Consider the following 24,235-nt stretch of genomic DNA (forward strand, 5'->3'; position numbering starts at 1 on the left):
TGAAAGCTTTTGCGGAAGCAATATAAAACAAAAATTATATTTTCATTTAAAGATCGTTGTACCACACAACCGTGGATTCTAAATAGAACAAAATTGCGTACCTCTCTTAGCAACCCAAGCGTGTTGCCTCCCAAGGTATTCACGTCTCTCTCTCTATTTCTTTTGAGTTTTCAGAAGACTGCAGTATCACACAGTAGTTCTGATGGCCAACAACCGAATATGATATTATAAAATCTTATTTTATAGTAGTCTTCTAAAACCCTAGAGAGAGATTGGACGTGGGATCCTTAGGGATCCTAATTTTCAGCCGTAGGATTTTATCAATAACTTTTTGAACGTTATTGACTTATCTTGAAACTCTTTCCAAAATTATTTCTTAATTTTCTCAATCATATCAAGAAAATATCTGAACTTCTACATATTGCAATAATGTTCATCAACACATTGCAATTGACCCCTGAAGATTAGAGAATTACAAATGAGGTCCCATTTCATACAATTTTATATCTATGTCCTTCCACCATACTATATTCCCACAAGCCACTAGGACTGGATAAATATCATTGTCATGTCCCTAGCTTATGTGACCCTTAATTTCTTGATTTCATAATTTCTATTGGACTCCAAAATATCTTTAAAAAACTCTTTAAATATATATATATATATATATATACAATATTATATATATGAAAAACATTTTCGAAAAATGTCACCGGCCGGTTTTGTTTTGAGTCCAACTTCAATATGAAAATCAACTGAATATACTATCTTCTTTAGAGACTGGTGGATTCATTGTTGAGCATTTATATATTTTACTCATTACATACATAACCCAACGTGTCTGTATATAGCCTTTAAAATTGGCATCACCAGTTGACATTGTCAAAGTTATTTGCATAATAAATAAATATACACAAACCCCTCATGTTTGAGGACAATAGAAAAAGTGTGATAGAACAACCTTTTAAATAACAATGATCACTCCATAAGGTGTTCTTGATCGGATCCAATTCAGTGTATGTACTTGTTACATTACACCCACTTGTTTGCTTAAAGTCACTACTTCAATGATGGAGTAAATCATCCTATCATATAGCAGCACAACAAGTGTAGGCTTCAATGGTAATATTCAATTAATATCCACAGCCTAGAACAATTTAATAATATATGAAAAATCATTACTCTCTGTCTTTGGTTCCTTAACCATTAACATGATTTTTCCTACAGAGGTGACATCACATGCCACATTTAAAGAATGAAATATACCTATAAAAGTTATGAATGTGAAAATAGAAATTTATCATCAAATAAAAAAGCATAGTATTGTTTTTGAGGGCACATAATTCTAACAATCTCCCACTTGCACTCAAAACCAATCATACATGTATTTAATACCCATTGCTTCCAAATGTTTCTCAAACACCTTTTGAGACAATGCTTTTGTGAGTGGATCTGCAACATTATTGGCAGAGGCAATCTTTGTTATTGCTACATCACCTCTTTGTATAATATCACGTATCAAGTGATATTTACGTGCAATATGTTTTGTCCTTTGATGAGCCCTTGGTTCTACTGCATTTGCAATAGCCCCATTATTGTCACAATAGATAGTAATGGGTGACTTAATAGAAGGAACAACTTCAAGTTCTTGAATGAACTTGCGAATCCACACAGCTTCCTTTGCAGCTTCACTTGCAGCTATATACTCTGCTTCTGTAGTAGAGTCTGCAGTAGTATCTTGCTTGCAACTTCTCCAACTTATTGCTCCCTTGCCAAGAGTGAACACAAATCCAGAAATTGATTTTCTATCATCAATATCAGATAGAAAATCAGAATTTGTATACCCTTTGACAGTCAAATCCTCACCACCAAACACCAAGAAATAATGTTTGGTCCTATTTAAATATTTGAGGATATGTTTCACTGCTGTCCAATGCTTAGAACCTGGATTGGATTGATATCTACTCACAATGCTCACTGCATAACAAATGTCTGCCCTAGTGCAAAGCATTGCGTACATGAGACTTCCTACAGCCGAAGCATAAGGACAATTTCTCATTTTCTCTCTCTCTTCTTGTGTTTTAGGACACATTTGATTAGAGAGATGAATTCCATGTCTAAAAGGTGAAAACCCTTTCTTGGAATCTTGCATGCTAAACCTAGCCAATATCTTGTCAATATAATTGACTTGTGATAGTCCCAATAACCTTTTCTTTCGGTCTCTAAACAATTTGATTCCGATTATATAGGACGCTTCACCAAGATCCTTCATTGCAAAGTGACTAGATAACCATATTTTTATAGATGACATTGCTCCTACATCATTGCCAATGAGTAGTATGTCATCTACATAAAGAACTAAAAATGTAATAGTGCTCCTACTAACATTTTTGTAAACACAGGGTTCATCCATATTTTGTGAGAAACCAAACGATTTGATTGCCTCATCAAAACGGATGTTCCAACTGCGTGATGCTTGCTTTAGGCCGTATATAGATCTCATCAACTTGCACACTTTTGATTCTTGACCATGAGATATGAAACCTTCTGGCTGGTCCATAAAAATTTCTTCTCAAATGTGTCCATTCAAGAAAGCTGTTTTAACATCCATTTGCCATATCTCATAATCATAATGTGCAGCAATTGACAATAGAATCCTTATGGACTTTAGCATGGCTACTGGCGAAAAAGTTTCCTCATAATCAATTCCAGCCTTTTGATTATACCCTTTTGCCACTAGCCTAGCTTTATAGGTCTCCACCTTACCATTAGGTCCTATCTTCCTTTTGTAGACCCATTTGCAACCAATAGGCTTAATACCTTCTGGTTTGTCTACTAAGGTCCAGACCTGGTTGGTATACATTGAGTCCATCTCTGATTCCATGGCCCTTTTCCAATTCTCAACGTCCTTATCAGTCATTGCTTCTTGATAAGTAAAAGGATCATTATCATGCTCCTTTGACTCTATTAGATAAATCTCATTTAACAAAGTGAGTCTAACTGGAGGCCTGATAGTCCTTTTACTACGTCGAGTTTCTTGTATTTTGCTTGGTTCAGTAGGCACTATTACTTGCTCTTCATTATTCTCATTCAACTTAGCCATTGGGTTATCAATTTGTTCATCAAAAGAAACTTTTGCTCTACTTTCATTTAAGCTATAATCTTCCTCAAGAAAAATAGCATTCCTGCTCACAAACACTTTTTACTCACTAGGATTGTAAAAATAGAAACCAATAGACATCTTGGGATAGCCAACAAATAAACATCTATCACTCCTAAATCCTAACTTATCCATATTAGACTTTCTAACATGTGCTGGACAACCCCATATCTTTAAGTGATTTAGACTTGGTTTCTTACCAATCCATAACTCATATGGGGTATTAGGAACTGATTTGGTAGGGACTCTATTTAATAAATAAACAGCAGTCTCCAAAGCATAACCCCAAAATGAAATTGGCAACTCTGACATACTCATCATAGAACAAACCATATCTAATAAGGTTCTATTTCTTCTTTCAGCTACACCATTATGTTGAGGTGTGGCAGGGGGAGTCAATTGAGAAATAATCCTATTTTCCTTTAGATATTGCTTAAATTGATCCAAGAGGTATTCTCCTCCTCTATCAGAGCGAAGAACTTTTATGCATTTTCCAGCTTGTTTCTCAACCTCATTACGAAATTCTTTGAACTTTTCAAAGGATTCAGATTTATGTTTCATTAGGTACAAATAACCATACCTAGAATAATCATCAATAAAAGTAATGAAGTAATAGAAACCAACTCTTGCCATGTGATTCATAGGACCACAAACATCAGTGTGTATTAATCCTAATACATCAGTGGCTCTAGCTCCCTTTCCTGTAAAGGGACTTTTGGTCATTTTCCCTTGTAAGCAAGGCTCACAAATTGGATAAGGCTCTACCTTCAAAAGATTCAATGGCCCATCCCTTACCAATCTATTGATTCGGTCAATATTGATATTGAAAGTTCAAAAACGTGTATAAACACCCTTGAACGTTTAGACCCCCAAAATACAACTTAACCAATTCAAGCAATATGTCAAACAACAAGTGTGCGGAAACTTAACATAAACTATAATATGGAATTGGTTAAAAACTATCTAAGCCAAAAACAAAACACAATCCACAGCAGATAATGAAAAGGCAAAGATAGAGAGGAAGGAAGATGCAAACACAAAGACAACACGCGATGTGTTATCGAAGAGGAAACCGAAGCCCTCGGCGTAAAACCTCTTCGCCGCCCTCCAAGCGGTAAACAATCCACTAGAAAATACAGTTGGGATACATGGACAATAATAGACCCTCCAAGTCTAATCTACCCAGTGCACCTAAGCCCTCCAAGCTTCTTGCTCCAACGAGGTTGCGCCGAACCTTTTTCTTTTCTAGCTTCCCGGATTCCGCTACTAGACCGTAGCATCAACCAATGAAGATTGGTTCCTTCCTAACTACTTCCCAGAAATCCAAACAGCTCTCTCAAAGTAATGATAATGGTGAGAATCAGGTTTGGTATAATGCCTCTCAAGGATTTGACAATGGAGAGGAAGAGTTGAGGAATTTGAAGAGACTCTAATGTATAGATTGTGGGTGAATCAATCTTGTTTTTCTTTAGGGTTTCTCTCTCAAAATTCTCTCTGGAAGCTCCCTTACAATCGTGGGTAAAAGGGGTATTTATATTGGAGTGGGAGAGGAATGTGAAACGTCAGGTTTTACAAAACAGGGGTGGCTCGTGGCTTGACCTCGCGGCTTGACTAAGTCGCGAGATCCAATCGCGAGATAACCGTATGGCCAGTTGTCCTGTTTTGTCCTGTAGTGCTCCAGCTTGCATGACTGTTCACCTTCCAGCATGCTTGGCACGTGTGCTGCGTTTGGCGGCTTGAAGCCGCGAGTCACCCGCGAGGCCCAGCCGCGAGTCTCTGTTTTCTTGCACACTCTTGAGCAATCTTCACTCTATCTCACTCACTACCCTTACATCAAACCCACCTAAATACAGGGTTACTAATTGCTGAATTACAAGCAAATTTGGCACGGAATAAAGCCAATTAGATGATTGAATAAATTCAACCTTACAATCTCCCCCTTTGGCTATTCCGTGACAAAACCCTAAAACAGACTCTGGACTTAACATGTGAGTTAGGAACAGTTGAACAAAACTCACTCACACCTAACTCTAGAAGCTGTGAAGCACTTGAATCATATGAACATAATACTCCTGAAACACAACAATACACCATGATCATTGTAAGCAGAATATCATAAAATGCATATGAAACAGGCAATATGTGATCAAGCAAAGATGGAATTAAGAAACAAACCATGGCTTGATCAACCAAGTGAACACCACAAGGTAGTGATCACAGTGCTCATTCACACTTGGAATGAACACAAGGACATACAAGTTAACAAGCACAAGGCAAGATACTTGTATGCTCAACACTCAACCAATGCATAGTACACAAGGTATATGCATCTAGGAACAATCCTACAAGGACACAAGAGTGATAGTACATAAATCAAAATGCAAGACATTTAGATTGAAGTATTGATTTCAACATAGCATAAAGGTTGCATTAAGCAAGGTACATACCATAAAGCCTACAAACTATGCATAAAACATTAACCCTAAAAGCTTACAAAAGCACATGGGTACAAACTACAAAACATCCTGAATAACATCATCAAAATATATAAAAGATTAAACCAAGAGTTATAAGTAAGAGTTATAAGATATGAGTTAGAAACAACTATACACCAAAAACACAGTGTATCAAACCCATAAAAAAACTAGATACCCAAAACATAAACCTAAACCTATAAGTTTAGAGGATAAGACTTAAAACAAAAGTATGACAAAAGTATGTGTGTACTCCCCCTATCACTATGCACACTTCCCCTTGAACTTTCTCCCCCTTACTGAATGCTCTCCCCCTTTTTGGCACGAATAGCTAAAGGCTCTCGTCCAACTTTTGTTGAATAGCATCTAGCTGATTCTCCATAGTCTCGAGACGCATTTGGACATGATTGTTTGTGGAGTAGAGAAGTGCCACAATCTCATCAATGCGTTTCTGAATATGCTCAAGTAAACTGCCGACTCTATCAGTATGAAGAGCAGTCTGTGCTTGCGGAATACTAGCCTGTGAAGTTTCAGGAACAGCACGCGAAGTAGATGTGGTATGTGCAGGTGTCTCTGATTCAGGGGAAGATGGAGTAGCCGGAGAGATGTGAGCGCTCCTTTGTGTTTTAGATGAGTGACTTCTGCTAGCTTGAATAGTGAACATGGAAATAGGACGCTGACGGGTCAACATTTTTTTCATCTGCAGGAGGAATAATGCCTTTACGAAGAATGAGCTTCATGATGAGACTACAAAATGGAATAATTCCACGAGCTGCAGTTCGACACGCGGTCTTCCTCAAGGTGTAGTAGATGTGAGCACATATATCAATGGGGGCTCCTGTAATAAGGTCACAAAGGAATAGAGCTCTCCCAAGATTGATGAATGTAGTGTTGGACAGTGGGTAGAGATTGGTGAACATGATCAACTTCAGTGTGGTCAGCTCTGGTGCAAACTTTGCGGTGCTGATGGATGTTCCTGCACTAGATACTTCATGATCGGATTCTAGGATTTGTAGAATTTCTTCAAGAGTTCGTTCATCGTAAGGAGTTAGATCCACATTCTGAGGTCTGGTGATGCCGAGAAGATCTGCGATGGAGTCTGGGGAAATGCCAAACTCTTTTCCTCTGACCCAGAAAATGTGTTAAACTCCAAGATCAGTTGCATTGGAGAAGCATTCTTTGACCAGCTCATCCATTGGATCATCAAAGGTCCCGAACAAGTTTGCCCAATCTCGTTTCTCAAATATTCGAGGGATAAAAGTTGTCCCTAAGGTGTTAAACTCCACCACCCGTCCCACTATAGTAGTTGACTTGTCAAAAATGTTTGAGTAGACGTGTGAGGTAAGCGGAGTTCTGAACCTATCCTCATTGGGGTCTTGAGATGCCTGTGATGATAGTCGAGTCCTTTTAGCAACTGGTGTTGCTGGATCGTCAGCAACAATGTCTTTACCCCTGGAAGATCGACGAGACATCTGCAAGAGAACAGGCCCACAGCAAAGAACAAACAGCAGTACCACACAAGATAAATGTCAACAAGATTCAGTGCTAATAGAAGAAAAAAAATTCCAATACATAAATACAAACTGAAGATAGTGTAGACCCAACCAAACTTCCAACAATACAAAGGAGCACAAAATGACAAGTGCAGCAAAATGGTGATAGTGCGCAAAGGCATAGAGAGACAAAACAACTAACAAAACTGTCAATGAGACAGGTTACCATGACCATGATATGCAAACAGATACAGCATTCGAACATTAAGAACAGATATCATAAAACACTCCACAAGAGATATGAACATGGGAAAATATTTCAAAATGAAGTAACAAAGCATCCAAACTAGAGCACATGGTTGAGAGACACACATTATGTTATCATAAAAACTCAGTTACCCAATACCGAAATCCAACATCAACACTCAAGCAAGTGAAATGAGCAAGTCAGATAAATACCAAACCCATTTAATGAAAGGTTTTCAGACTCAACAACAGGCAAATATCAGAACAATGAAAAAGCATATTGTGACCACTCAACATGAAAACAGATGAGAACAATAGCAAACATAACAAGCCATACCCATCACACAAAGAGAGAAATGTTTCGAACACAATATCAATCCAAACGGTAATAAATATCCATGAAATAGGGAAATTGAGATTGAGAAAGCAAAACCCATACCTTTTCTGGATGATTTGGATAAAAAATGAAGCACCAATGAGATTTGAAAATGGATTCACAGAGTGTTTGGGAAGGAGATAGTTTAGAGAGAAGATGAACAGTCACAAATATTCGAGGGAAAACTGAAAAAGATTTAAAAACTGCTCCTATTTCTGCCAAACACGCGTTTTTCGCGACTTGATTGAGTCGCCATACAGTCGCCAGTTCAAGTCGCCAAAACACTCAAGGACAAAAATTTGAAAAATTTTTCTAAGTGTTTTTCACGACTGGAAGGTCTACCCGCGAGTGAGTCGTGAGTTGAGCCGCAAAAATCTCTGAGTAACCCTCGCGACTGGACCTTCCACTCGCGAACAAGTCGCCAAAAACGACCCGCGAAGACGCGACTGAGGCACGCAACTTGACATACCCGCGACTGAGCCGCCAAAACAGGGCAAAACTGGATTTTTGAAATTTTCAGATCTTTCAAACAAAATACTTTCCAAAAACACCTAAAACACTCAAAAATCTTTATGTGCTTGAATTAACAAAGATTGAGCATGTGAAAACACATTTCATCAAGTACAATCACACAAATGAATATGGCATTTTTTGAATATAAACTTGTGTGTTGTGTGTGGATATCAACAGTGAGATAGTCCTTAGTCTAATGTGAAGTTTCAATGATCAATTCAACCAAGGCATACACAATTAGCACTAGATCATGTGACCCATCTCAATTATAGAAATATGTATATATGACCTCCCACATAACTTGATAACATAACTTGGAGCTTAACATTTGACTCTACTTTCAAACATAACATTTGATCATTTTGATCTTTTGAGGCAATCACCTCTCATTGTGAGAGTGATATTTGATATTTCACTTTAATGAACAAGCCTTTGGCCTTTTGAATGAATATTTTCTTTAATACAAAGTCGCTTACCCTTTTTCCTAGTCGAATACTAGAATGTGCGACAGGCTTTTGCAGCTCAATATCTCTTTTCATTTGGAGATTTACATTTGGTGAGCTCTTTTTAGCAAAAACAAAAAAAATAGTGGGAAGATATATTGACACAAGTCTATGCATGTCTCAAGATCAACATAACCATTCACTAATCATTCATGACAAGTATGAAGATCTATTTACAACAATCACATAGATTTCAAGATTTTTCCCACAGTGATATGAGTGCATGAAAACAAGCAATGCTCGAAAATGCACAAAACCATTAGCACAAAGGTACAAGACAAAACAAGTTTTGAGACAAAAGCTCAACAAAGTCAATCAAGCTTTTTGATTTTCTAATTTTTTTTATGTGATTTTTGGATTTTTGACACTAAAAACAAAAAGATTGATAAAACAAAATTAAAAATATGCACAAGTAGACAAGCAAACAACCAATAGCAAAAACAACAAGCAAACAAACAAACATCGTCACAAAGCATAGGAAGTGTTAATGCATGGACATGTTGTAATGCTTATGCATGAGTATCCTTTTTCACCCACACGTTACTTGCGTTTGGGGTGATTTCCTTATAGGATTGGGTACAGGAGTTAAGGCTTTCAAACCTTCGTGAGAAGCTTTCCAAGCAGTTGGTGAATGCACCAATCATCTTCATCACGTTCATCATTTCGGGATCACCATTCTGATCTCTAGATTGATCACCTGCCCAATTTCTTCTATCATTTCTAGGTCCTCCTGACCTTTGAGGAGTTGCACTATTCTTTGCTCTCAGCTTTTGGCAATTTGGTCGAGTATGTCCTTAAAGTCCACAATAATGACACACATAAGTTGCTTGAAAGTTCAAAAACGTGTATAAACACCTTTAAACGTTTAGACCCCCAAATTACAACTTAACCAATTCAAGTAATATGTCAAACAACTAGTGTGCGGAAACTTAACATATGTTATAATATGAAATTGGTTAAAAACTATCTAAGCCAAAAACAAAATACAATCCACAGCATATAATAAAAAGGCAAAGATAGAGAGGAAGGAAGATGCAAACACAAAGACAACACGCGATGTGTTATCGAAGAGGAAACCGAAGCCCTCGGCGTAAAACCTCTCCGCCGCCCTCCAAGCAGTAAACAATCCACTAGAAAATACAATTGGGATATATGGACAGCAATAGACCCTCCAAGCCTAATCTACCCAGTGCACCTAAGCCCTCCAAGCTTCTTGCTCCAACGAGGTTGCGCCGAACCTTTTTCTTTTCTAGCTTCCCGGATTCCGCTACTAGATCGTAGCATCAACCAATGAAGATTGGTTCCTTCCTAACTGCTTCCCAGAAATCCAAACAGCTGTCTCACAGTGTTGATGATGGTGAGAACTAGGTTTGGTATAATGCCTCTCAAGGATTTGACAATGGAGAGGAAGAGAGATGAGGAATTTGAAGAGACTCTAAGGTATAGATTGTGGGTGACTCAATCTTGTTTTTCTTTAGGGTTTCTCTCTCAAAATTCGCTCTGGAAGCTCTCTCACAATCGTGGGTAAAAGGGGTATTTATACTGGAGTGGGAGAGGAATGTGAAACGTCAGGTTTTACAAAACGTCAGGTTTTGTCTTGTAGTACTCCAGCTTGCATGACTGTTCACCTTCCAGCATGCTTGGCACGTGTGCTGCGTCTGGCGGCTTGCAGCCGCGAGTCACCCGCGAGTCCCAGCCGCTAGTCTCTATTTTCTTGCACACTCTTGAGCAATCTTCACTCTATCTCACTCACTACCCTTACATCAAACCCACCTAAATACAGGGTTACTAAATGCTGAATTATAAGCAAATTTGGCACGGAATCAAGCCAATTAGATGGTTGAATAAATTCAACCTTACAATCTCCCCCTTTGGCTATTCCGTGACAAAACTCTAAAACAGACTCTAGACTTAACATGTGAGTTGGGAACAGTTGAACAAAACTCACTCACACCTAACTCTAGAAGCTGTGAAGCACTTGAATCATATGAATATAATACTCCTGAAACACAACAATACACCATGATCATTGTAAGCAGAAAATCATAAAATGCATAAGAAACAGGCAATATGTGATCAAGCAAAGATGGAGTTAAGAAACAAACCATGGCTTGATCAACCAAGTGAACACCACAAGGTAGTGATCACAGTGCTCATTCACACTTGGAATGAACACAAGGATATACAAGTTAACAAGCACAAGGCAAGACACTTGTATGTTCAACACTCAACCAATGCATAGTACTCAAGGTATATGCATCTAGGAACAATCCTACAAGGGCACAAGAGTGACAGTACATAAACCAAAATGCAAGACATTTAGATTAAAGTACTGATTTCAACATAGCATAAAGGCTGCAATAAGCAAGGTACAAACCATAAAGCCTACAAACTATGCATAAAACATTAACCCTAAAAGCTTACAAAAGTACATGGGTACAAAATACTACAAAACACAAAACATCCTGAATAACAGTTTACAAAACACAATATATCAACTTAAAGTGAAAACTTAAACTGAAGAAGAATGTAAAGACACTCCCCCTTAGGTAATATCCTCCCCCTCTAATCATGCCTACCACTCCCCCTTTTTGTCATGGAATAGGCTATTCATCCTCTTCCAGCTTTCTCTGAATTTGATCCAATTGAGTTTGAAGAGAAGTAAACTTCATATCCCATCGAGTGTTTTGATGGTGTAGAGACGCTGTGAGTCCAGACATCTTTGTATTCAACTCGTGGACAGAGGATACAATGCGATCAAGTTTCTCATCTAGGGAGAGAGTGCTGAAATGAGAGCCATTGTGAGATGCAGAAGTTTCTGGTTTGGCTCTCTTCCGACTATGTTCAATGCTTGCATTGAATGTACGCATGTTGATTGGACTTGGTTTTGAGATAGGAGATTCATCTGCCATTGGATAAATTCCCTTGAGCTTCAAGATCCGTGAAATGAGACTGCAGAAAGGAACGCATATCCGAGACTCAGTTCGAAGAACCGTTTTGCGCAGAACATATAAGATATAAGCACAGATGTCTATTTCCACATCAGAGATTAGATCATGAAGAAACAAAGCACGTCCGAGGTTCATATACCCAGTGCTTGATAGAGGATACAAATTGTGAAACATCACAATTGTAAGCACTCTCAGTTTTGGAGAAAGAGAGGAAACACTGATGGATTTCCCATTGGGTGAGAACTCCAAGTCTTGACCAAGACTCTCTTTGAGAAGCTCCTCATCAGGACAGAGATCATCATAAACTGGTGAATGTCAGAAAATTGGTCTGTTGATGTGAAGAATTTCTGCCAGATATGCAGGAGAGACAGAAAAGCTCTTTTTCCGAACCCAGCACTTAAGTTCATCTCCTTCCACAATTGCGTTAGCATAAAATTCTTTTACCAAATCTTCATATGCGTCATCCAGATCAGAGAGAAGGTAATTCCAATCCTTGTGAGCAAACCATTTCGGAATGTCAGTGTCATGAAGTGAGGGCTGATCCACAGCTCTTTCTAGTAATGGTGTGGCATGTAGAAAGTAATTCTCATAAGACTGATAGGCTGCATATGATCTGAACTTGTTGGGATCGAATCTCTTTGATGAAGAGCGAGTCCCTTTTGTTTGAGGTGGGTAATCATCAACATCAATTACTAGTTCCTTCCCTTTGAAACTACCTCATTTCACAGCAGCTTTCTTGAATGGTGACATGACTAGTCTGTATTATGAACAAGGGAAATGGCAGAACACAATCCAACAGACTTTATTGGCAGTGGGTTAGTGGAAATTTAGGGAAAATGAAGAAACCCTAATAGCTGGATGAAAATGGCCAGACAATAGCAATGAGGGACACAAATGGCCCAAATTGAACTACACAGTAGAGGGAGTCAAAATAAAACCACACAATCAGCTGAAAAAGGACCCATATTCAACAACACATCAACAGGATACCACATAGGATCATTTTGAAACACCACATCAACAGTAGATCAGACAAAAATAGCTAACCCTAGCTAAGCACATGATGAAGAACAAAACCAACAATGTAAAATAGCTCAAAACAAAAACAAAAACTTCCATAAGCTAAGCATGGACAAAGAGTAATAGCTGAGCTAAAAACCCATCTCAAAATCACAATCAAATGCGGATAATCCAGAGGGAAAACCATAACAACAAGTAGAATAGAGTTCAAGACAGAAAAACCATACCTGTTACTCGATGATTTTGAGCTGAAAAGAGGCAAACAATGGAGATCGAAAATGGAGGCACGGTGTGGATGGGTAAGAGCAGATGAGAAAGACAATGAACAGTCACAAAAAGATGGAGGGAAAAACAAAAAGTTTAAAAACTGCCCCTGTATTTCCAAAACACGCGATTTTCGCGACTGAAACTAGTTGCCAAGAAGTCGCCAGATCAAGTCGCCAAAACACCCAAGGACAAAAATTTGAAAAAAAATTTCTAAGTGTTTTTCGAAACTGGAAGGTCTACCCGCGAGTGAGTCGCGAGCTGAGCCGCGAAAATCTCTGAGTAACCCTCGCGACTGGACCTTCCACTCGCGAACAAGTTGCCAAAAATGACCCGCGAAGACGCAACTGAGGCTCGCGACTTGACATACCCGCGACTTAGCCGCCAAAACAGGGCAAAACTGGATTTTTGAAATTTTCAGATTTTTCAAACAAAATACTTTCCAAAAACACCTAAAACACTCAAAAATCTTTTTGTGCTTGAATTAACAATGATTGAGCATGTGAAAACACATTTCATCAAGTACAATCACACAAATGAATCTGCTTTGTTCTCCAAACATCTCTTTGAGGTGTAGCATCATATCTTGTGCTGTAACTAGGCCTTGGCATTGTTTTTGCAACACATTGGTCATAAAGGCCATTATGTAGCATTTAGCCATTTCATCAGCCTCATGCCACTTATTAAATGCATCTCTTTGTGCCTCAATGGCATCAGCTAAAGCAAGTTCTGGTGCCTCAGTATTAAGGACATGAGCTATCTTATTAGCAGTGAGAACAATGATTAGGTTCCTTTTCCAATCTACATAGTTTGGTCCAAACAATCGATTTTCATCCAAAATCTTAGCTAAGGGATTAAAATTGGTCATAATGAATCTACAAAATAATACAAAATAATATTTTCACATACATATATCCATCATATTCAGGTTTTTGAATAACTAATGGTACCTCCCACAAGAACAAAATATCATAGATTCCCAGAACAGAATATAACAATTATATTCATAAAGAGTTCAAAGTGGGCATCGAGAACCCTTACCTTGCATGCTCCAATAATTTCTTTTAAAATATACTGTGCACACCATATAAAGGCAAATAGATACTATTCATCATAATTTCATCTCATGTTTTTAATTTTATTTAATTTATCTATGACTCCCGATTTACTTTTGGCCTCCAAATCAAACATGTTTTACACTATTTTAGTGGTCATGTTTATTTGGATAAGTGCAAACCATTATCTAAGTGTGATATATGTACTAGTATGATTATGTTGCTATTTTAGCCACACTTCCACCAGTCATACACACACCTGTCTTCCCAAGAAGTAAACAAGAGGAACTACTAAACCAAAATCAAGTCTATCCTTTTGGCTTCAACAAAATTTTAATTTAATAGAACCTTTATTCACCAACAATGGAGGGCCATAGGAATTATTCTATAAAATTATCCTATTTAGCACTTAACATATATCAGCACTGGGATGCAACTGTAAATTGAGTCAATGCACTAAATATCATTCTTTATGTGTCTAACACAACTCCCACCAATTGAGATTCAATACCTTAATTCGGCAATACTCAAGATTTTATCAATATAAAAGGGTGAGTCAATGAACCAATATATATCAATATAGGTTACACAGATAAGCACATATACATGTATATAGGTTCATAATAGACAATCTATCAAAGACAATCTATAAAGCATAAAAGACAATCTATCAAGCCTACACATGAAACCATACAAGACAATCTGTAAAGCATGTATAGGCTACGGCGCACAAAAGCAATATACAATCTATAAGGCATAAGAGACAATCCTTGAAGCCTACACATGAAACCTAATCTATAAAGCATTTGTAGGCTTGCAACACTACTACGGCACACAAAAGCAAGATATTTTAATTGATGTTCTCCACTTCACCGAATGAAAACATTTAACATATCACATATGTATATCAATCACGGCATATAGGAAACATATCTCGGCAAACATATTGAAATTAAATAATAATTTAAAATCCATGATTAATTATGGTTTGCTCTGATACCACTGAAAGCTTTTGCGGAAGCAATATAAAACAAAAATTATATTTTCATTTAAAGATCGTTGTACCACACAACCGTGGATTCTAAATAGAACAAAATTGCGTACCTCTCTTAGCAACCCAAGCGTGTTGCCTCCCAAGGTATTCACGTCTCTCTCTCTATTTCTTTTGAGTTTTCAGAAGACTGCAGTATCACACAGTAGTTCTGATGGCCAACAACCGAATATGATATTATAAAATCTTATTTTATAGTAGTCTTCTAAAACCCTAGAGAGAGATTGGACGTGGGATCCTTAGGGATCCTAATTTTCAGCCGTAGGATTTTATCAATAACTTTTTGAACGTTATTGACTTATCTTGAAACTCTTTCCAAAATTATTTCTTAATTTTCTCAATCATATCAAGAAAATATCTGAACTTCTACATATTGCAATAATGTTCATCAACACATTGCAATTGACCCCTGAAGATTAGAGAATTACAAATGAGGTCCCATTTCATACAATTTTATATCTATGTCCTTCCACCATACTATATTCCCACAAGCCACTAGGACTGGATAAATATCATTGTCATGTCCCTAGCTTATGTGACCCTTAATTTCTTGATTTCATAATTTCTATTGGACTCCAAAATATCTTTAAAAAACTCTTTAAATATATATATATATATATATATACAATATTATATATATGAAAAACATTTTCGAAAAATGTCACCGGCCGGTTTTGTTTTGAGTCCAACTTCAATATGAAAATCAACTGAATATACTATCTTCTTTAGAGACTGGTGGATTCATTGTTGAGCATTTATATATTTTACTCATTACATACATAACCCAACGTGTCTGTATATAGCCTTTAAAATTGGCATCACCAGTTGACATTGTCAAAGTTATGTGCATAATAAATAAATATACACAAACCCCTCATGTTTGAGGACAATAGAAAAAGTGTGATAGAACAACCTTTTAAATAACAATGATCACTCCATAAGGTGTCCTTGATCGGATCCAATTCAGTGTATGTACTTGTTACATTACACCCACTTGTTTGCTTAAAGTCACTACTTCAATGATGGAGTAAATCATCCTATCATATAGCAGCACAACAAGTGTAGGCTTCAATGGTAATATTCAATTAATATCCACAGCCTAGAACAATTTAATAATATATGAAAAATCATTACTCCCTGTCTTTGGTTCCTTAACCATTAACATGATTTTTCCTACAGAGGTGACATCACATGCCACAGTTAAACAATGAAATATACCTATAAAAGTTATGAATGTGAAAATAGAAATTTATCATAAAATAAAAAAGCATAGTATTGTTTTTGAGGGCACATAATTCTAACAATAGAAACCATTAAGATTTTCAAATCATCTCTCAAGATTCGCCTATTCCCTCTAGGATTATGGCATACAGCATAATGAGGCAGCAAATTTCAATGCATTAGGATTTTGCAAATACCATAATAAGGCAACATATTTTAGGATTTATAGGAATTTTGAAAATAAATACAAGACATGAGAAATCCTTGTGAGGACCATTTTTGTAAACATCTAATGGTATAGTCTGATTGGTAAACATCCCCACATTTAGAATAGCCAGTTTTAAACTTGAAGAAAATTAACAAAAAGGAAAAGGTTGGAAACTTAGAAAACTAATGAGGAACTTGATGGGTGATCAGGGACCAATCCAATGCTCTAGTAATTGGAATATAAATTACACATTTTCAATCATCAGTTTCATATGAAATGCATAAACTTGCAATATAAATTACACATTTTCGATCATCAGTTTCATATGAAATACATAAACAGCTTCGCCATCAGCACTTCATTGACAGCATATCAAAAGTATTTTAGGTCCCTGTTATTTAGAATATAAAATTAAATTAGATGATCTTACCATCTGATGTGAATACACAGTAAGTTGGCAACACCCAATTGCTCTCATTACACACCCTATCCAACTGCTTTAAAATGGAAATCATGCTAATAAATTTAAATGATGAGGAAGAGAAACACATCTGCACTTTGTGGAGAGTGAACTATGAAATTAGTTCTCATCTTACCTAACAGCCTGTCCCTCTTCCTTCTTAATCATCTTTCTTAAACATCCAACTACTATGTAATTGTCATCCAAAGACTTTTTTTTCCTAAATGCCCTCACAGGTCTCAAGAAAAAGAAGCATTCACATGTTCATCCTTTAAAGTCACACCCAAATAACCCACAAATACAAGTAATATTTTAAACCTACAATCATGCAAGCAAGATACCACTAATACACATCTTCCATTTTACCCAAGTATGTATTAATTAAACTTCTAGGTTATATATATATATATATATATATATATATATATATATTGTCAACGCCCAACCTCGATCGGCTAGCGGAAAGACTGCCACCACCGTGCCTTCATTCGACCACCTGCCGTGGCGACAGCTCCCGTGTGCGCGAGGCCCCGTTGGAGGGCCCCTCTTGAATGATCGGTGTGTGTGTTCGAGTGTAGCTTAGGGTGCTTTCTCTCTTGGTGGAGGAAGGTAGGTCTATCTTTGGTTTTATGGTAGGAATCTAGGCCAAATTTTAAGGGATTACCAAAGGTAAGTGGAGTCACCACCAATCATTGGGTTTTTCTAAGGTGTGATTGGTCACCTATTTCTAGTTGATTTTATTACCGATCCTAGGTTAAGAAAAAGGGCATTTTTCCTAATCTAATGTGGATGGCAAAAAATCTTGGTTCTTAGGTTCGGAAGTTTGGTTACATGTGGGGTAGGTGTTAGGCACCCCACAACGCCTGTCCAAGGACAGTCCTTTGTTTTGATAAAACCTTAATTTTCAAAAATTGGCAATAAAAACATGATTTTGGCATTGGTTTTCAGGGCTTTGCATACATAGGGGCTTTGAGGTTTGGCTTTTGAAAGGGCATGGTTCCAATCTATGCTTTCCTATGACATTCGAGCCGAGTACCAGATTTCCATGGCGAAAATCTGGTGACACATCACCTTACTTTTGCACCGAAAATTAGGCATCGCTTTGCCTTAGGTGACAAGGACTTTGACGATCACATTGGAAGGAGGGGAGTAGGTATATATACATACATCATGCACAATGCGAGCACACAGAGCAGGAAAGTAAATGCCTACATACCTAGAGTATGGCCTAAAATATAAGTGCAGGAAAATAAACAGGGGTCGCCATACTCTAAAGATGAGGACGAATGGTACAAGGCATGATATACCTAATACAAACTGTAATACTCGATTCCAAAAATAAAAAAATAAATAAAAAGGAGATTTATTTTTAGGGCTAATTTAGTAATTTCTAATATTGAAGTTAGCAATATTTATACCCTAATTGTATTATGTAAACCCTAGCCACCCTAAGGATTTTGCTTTTCACGCCTAAATATTTCTAAGTGGAGTTGACGTCCACCCCCCCGCCCCCCCTTCCTGTCGCCCTTTCTCCTTTCTAAGAAGCCAACCCGTATGCATCTAGTTAAGCAAAATTTCACCACTAAAAGCACAAAACTTTATCCCATGATTCTTATTGAGGGCAGCGTAACTAGATGCTTGTTGGCCATTATGGGCATTACTGACTTGTCTTGTAAGGTTCCTTATTGATGGATAAAAGATGAAGCCAATACCAATTATTTGAAGGTTTCCAAGGACTTAGTCTTTTCATGTGTAAAGAATCTTTGCTTTGTTGTCTCTATGGTGTTGGATTGCATTGAGATTTGAGGTCCAAGGATCTAAGTGACAAACTTGTTTGGAGTAAATTCTTTATTTAGTTTGCTAAAAGGTGTACATTGGATTGGTCTCGGGAAACTGCAAGGATTTCGAATAGGCTTTAGATTGAGGTAAGTAACCTTATCCTAATTGGGTTTTATTTTTCTTATATTAATTTATTTTTAACTACTGAAATTTTTTTATAATTGTTAGAATTTTTATTTCTATAGTATCACTGATTTCAAGTAAAGGATTATTACAAATATATTTTAATACTGAGTATATGATTTTTATATACATGCTTGAATAAGATATATTTTTGTTAGAAACTATGATTTTATATATATGATTATGGACAATCTGACTATGAATTGACTCTGATACCTAAACCAGTGGGGGTAATTCATTAGTACTCTAATACCCAAACCAATGGGGGTTATTTATTGGTACTCTGATACCCAGCCAATGGAGGTTATTCATTGTTATTCTGATACCCAAACCAATGGGGGTTATTCATTGGTACTCTAATACCTAGCCGATGGAGGTTATTCATTGGTACTTTGATACTCAGCCAATGGGGGTTATTCATTGGTACTCTGATGCCCAGTCACGGGGATATAGCGTGACCATAGTCATAAGATTGGTAAGAATATGAATTACGTTTGAATATTTGAGTTATTTTGAGTCCTTAAAACTACATATGTGATTTTGGAAATGTTTGAGTATTTGAACTATTTTGAGTCACTAAAACTGCTTATGTGTTTTTGGAACCTATTGTAAGTTATAGCTTTTGATATATGAAAAACTGACTATTTTCTAAACCATCTATGATATATTTGTAAGATTTAAGTATGTGATCAATTTGCAACTTCTTCATTTAAGACTATGAAACTTCTTTAGTTATTTTTGAAAACTTATAGCTTATTATAACTTTTGAAGACTCATATTACATCTTATTACTTTACAGATCTATTGCTTGATAGAACTTATTAGGATTTTTGTTACTTATTAAGTTGTCAACTCACCCCCCTTTTTCCACTCCAATTTCAGATTATGAAGAATGGCAATTTTTGGGAGTTCTAGTGTTGTGTTGTAAGCATGAAAGAAGCTTAGTGATTTGGGATTAGATGATCTTGTAATAGTCTTATATCTTTTGGCTGAGTGGCATTATGTACATGACGTTTGGATTTTGTTCCTTTTAAATTATTGGAGATCTATTATTAAAGAATAAAGAAATTGATGAGGTATTTTGAATTTAATTGTTGAAATTTTGAGGATAAATTTTAGTTGTTAAGAAGGCCTTGCACACTTGTAGGGTGCTTACTTTATAAGAGTGCGGTTGTTATCACGTGCCTATCTTAATAGCTGGGTTTGGGGCATTACACAAACCATCTAAGAGAGAAAGGGAGGAGGAACGAAGGGGTTTAAAAGAGTACATAACCAAAAGGGAGAAACTAAACCCCTAAACCTACTAAACATAACAGCTTGGCTCATATCGACATGCTTGCGTCTGCACCCTTTTTACTTGCGCCTAGGAGACTATGCCTTAGCTTCAAGTGTCCTCGCTCCATGTGTGTACATGCAAAGGCAAAGACAAGAAACCAGCAGACAAGCAATGGAAGGAAAGGATGCAAAGGGTATGTGAAAGAGGCATAAAGCAGATAAGCATGATAGACATGGCAAGCATAGCAGGAAAGCAAGCAAACAACTAAAAAAGGCAAACAAGCAAGGAAACAAACAAAAGATAGTGTCTGCGAGGGACAAATGTAGGTTTGGATTGAATGTCCATACCTTCAATGTGTTGAAGCATGGACAACACACTAGCAAGCAAGACTCATGCATGGACATGTAGGCAAGCATGTAAAGATGCAAATGAAGCCAACAGATGGCACAAACAAGCATGGTAAGCATATCAATGCACAGAGTGAAAAACGGGAAAGATATGCACAAAGCAACTGACATCATGGCGATGCGTCCCAAGTGGTTACATCCAAACAAGGCCTCCTAGGCGTCGGACGTAACTACATAACCACATACCCATAAAAGGCGTCAAGCGTGGCGAAGCCTAGAATAGGAGAGGCTAACACGAGCATAAAGCATAGAAGCAAGCAAGCATAGACATGCAAATAAGGATGATCCAAACCCTTTGATGTAGGCCAAGGTATGCGGATAGTGACAAAGACCATAGGGTCTAGATCGGATCTAAACTAATAGGCCAAAACACAAGAAAGAAAGATAAAGTGACAAAAGGGCTACAATAGCACATGGCATGACAAATGTACCCTCGGCCTAGGCACACAAACATGGCATGGAGTACACAAACACATGGGAGATAGCATAAAGCATGCAGAGAGCATAGATCCTAGCACACAAGCATGTGGAAGCATAGATTCAGGCATATGGGCATAGAAACATGTAGCATGTAGAAATTTAGCACATATACATGGAAGGACATGAATCCAAGCATACAAGCATATGAAGTCTCAATATAAGTATAGGAGTATAGAACATACATACAACATGTAGATCTAAGCAAGATGTAACCATAAATGTGATATGAAGCATGTGAGCATATAACCCTAACATTAACATAGAGCAAAAAGGGGAACAAAACACAGGAAAACATGGCATAAAATCCTAAGCATGTAGATCTAAACATATGAACATATTGGAACATGGATCTAAGCACGAAACATGGCATAAGACATAACAACAAAGAGATTTAAGCTAGAAATACAAAGAAAGCAAGAAGCATGCTAGGAAAGCAGTAAATCATGTTACTAAGGCATAAAAGCAAAATAAATGCTAGAAAAAGATTTAGAAGGTTAGGGGTGTGGATGGTAGTCAAAAGGCTACATCCACACCCCTAAACCCCAAATCCTAAAGTGTAAAACCAAGGAAAGGAAGATTGGGTATAGAACAATACCTTGTGTTTTTGGTGAAGAGAGAAGAATCAAGAAGCTTTGATGTGTTTTTGAGTATTTTTTTGGTGTTTGGAAGAGAGAAAAACATGTAGAGAAGCTGGGCAGAGAGCGAAATTAAGAAAAATGTCTTCCTCTCCTAGTCTGTGGGGTGCTTAGGGCTATTTATTGCCTCGACACACTTTTTGAGATGGCGACTTACACTAATCAGGTTGATCTTGACACTTTTGGAAAGGTATTGAATTCCTATTTCTAGAAAGGTATGGATCTTCAAAATCCAGTGGTCGGATCAAAAGTTATGACTCTTGGAAGTTCACGATGCATTGATCGGTGCGTCATCCCAATTTTTGTGATATCTTGGTAGTTCTAACTCTGATTTTGACCCATGAATAGTCATTGGAATGAGAATTTTATAATCTTTGCAATGGCATTGGTATCAACTTGTTCTGACAGTCAGATCAAAATTAGGGTTGTTAGGCCCGCCCAAGATCAACTTCAGGTTAAACTTAGTCAAATTTGTTCAAAGTTGTTAAAAATCTCCGAGAATCTTGGGTTTGATGTAAAACTATGAAAAATGTTGTTTTGCAAGAGTTTGGACCTCTTTTGGCCTTTGCTTAAACCTAGGGCTGACTAGGGGCATTTTGGTCATTTTAGCTGAAAAAAGCACTTTGGGTGCTCCGATGCCTAAACGGGTCGCGCCACGTCGTTCTGGATGCTCTTGCGGACCCATGAAGAGAAAATGATATTTTTGAATTTTTTGGGGTCAACATTGCCCTACAGCCCTTATAGGGTTGTTGGGCTTACTTGACGGCCTTAGAAGAGCCGCTGGGCAACCCAGTCATATAAAAGGGCCCTTTAGCCTTTTTTTTTTTTTTTTTACACTTCCCCCCTACTCCTCACTCTCTTCAAAAATTCCTAGAGTTCCTAAAGCTTAGTGGGTCCTTCCTTTTAGCTTCAGTCCGCTATTTCAGTGTACCACTTCAGTCTTTTCTGCACTTGAGGTCAGTGTCTATTTTTTCTTCTTCTCTTATTTTTTCTGCAAAATGTTAGTTGCAATACTGCTAGAGATGCATTCTAGTGCTTATTTTATTTTTGGAATTTTCATAAGCATATATTTTTTGCCATTATTTATGCCATGCTATCTTCAGGAAAATGCACATATATATTTTTTGTTTTTGATATATGAGTGCGTGAATATGTGAGAATTTAAATGCTATAAATAAAAAAATGCGGGACATGGGTAAGGGGAATTACCTGGTAATTGGGAATAGTGGGAATGGTGAGACATACAGGGGATCCAGGTAGAGATAGAGGATATCTGAATAGTGGTCCCGGGTAGTAGAAACTTGAGAAATTTTCGGAATTTAGTGTCAAAATGCTGGCGAGACATATGGCACAGCTGCTAGTTAGCCTTGAAATTTGGGAAATCCGAGTAGAGACAAATGATATCTAAATAGCAGTCCTGATTTGGTGTTAGGTAGAAACAGAGGAAATCTGAATAGCAGTCCTGATTCTTGCCAAGTAGAAACCAAGGATATCTAAATAGCAATCTTGGTCTTAGGTCCTTTACAAGTATGTGTTGGGTACATACCTGCAAGTTTTTTTAAAATATTGTTAGTCCACTTACGTCGCCATTTGTCTTATAGGCTTACCAATTATGTTTGGATTTCTTGCTATTTTGTAGATTATGTCATGGAGGACGAGTTTTAGGGGAGATCGGGGGAAGGCCCCCATGTATGCTACGTCCCACGGGTACAATTCTTCTGATGAGGAGAACGCTTCAACTAGTGAGCAAGCGGCTTGGGTTTTGCAGACCCGGTCGAGGAGATAGCGCTTCGTTGAGATGGCCAGGGTGTCCTCTAAGTCCCATATTGTTTCTAGTGGGGCTTCTTCACGATGTAGGCTGACTAAAGAGAGGGGAGATGCGAGTAGAGGACTTCCTTATAGACATAGATGATGAATTTCCTGAGCCTGAGGTCCTACTGATGTTTGGCACTTAGAGGCACAGTTTAAGGCCAAGGTTCACACCATATCAGGCCAGGGCCAATGCTCACACTAGAGTCGTACACAGAGGCATCCAGAACACTCACCTTCAGCAGGAGTTAAAGGATCATCCTTTCGCACTAGCACGGAGGGGAAAGGTATGTTGAGCTTCCTTCTTGGTCATTCAAATTTTGATTATATGCATGTGCTAATGAGCAGCTTCTGATTTCAAATGCAGGGGGGTGACAAGCTCCACGGTCGAGGCGCTTGGTCCACTTTTCTTTGGCTGTTATCTGCTCTGAGGACCCACCCGCGGTACGCCGAGTTTCAAAGAAAGCAGGGGTTTGAGGACTTCCTGCAGATTCCCTCATTTACCATGAGGCATGGGATCGGGGAGGCTTTAGTGCAGCGGGTTCATACCGAGACGGGCACCTTTCACTTAAGTTATGGGGAGTATGCATTCCTCCCTCTTGATTGGATGGCCATTTTGGGTATCAGATTTGGTAGCCACTCGATTGTGACTGAGGAGATGAGCTTTGATA

The sequence above is a fragment of the Quercus lobata genome, chromosome 10 (assembly GCF_001633185.2).
Source record: "Quercus lobata isolate SW786 chromosome 10, ValleyOak3.0 Primary Assembly, whole genome shotgun sequence".
Classification (NCBI taxonomy): domain Eukaryota; kingdom Viridiplantae; phylum Streptophyta; class Magnoliopsida; order Fagales; family Fagaceae; genus Quercus; species Quercus lobata.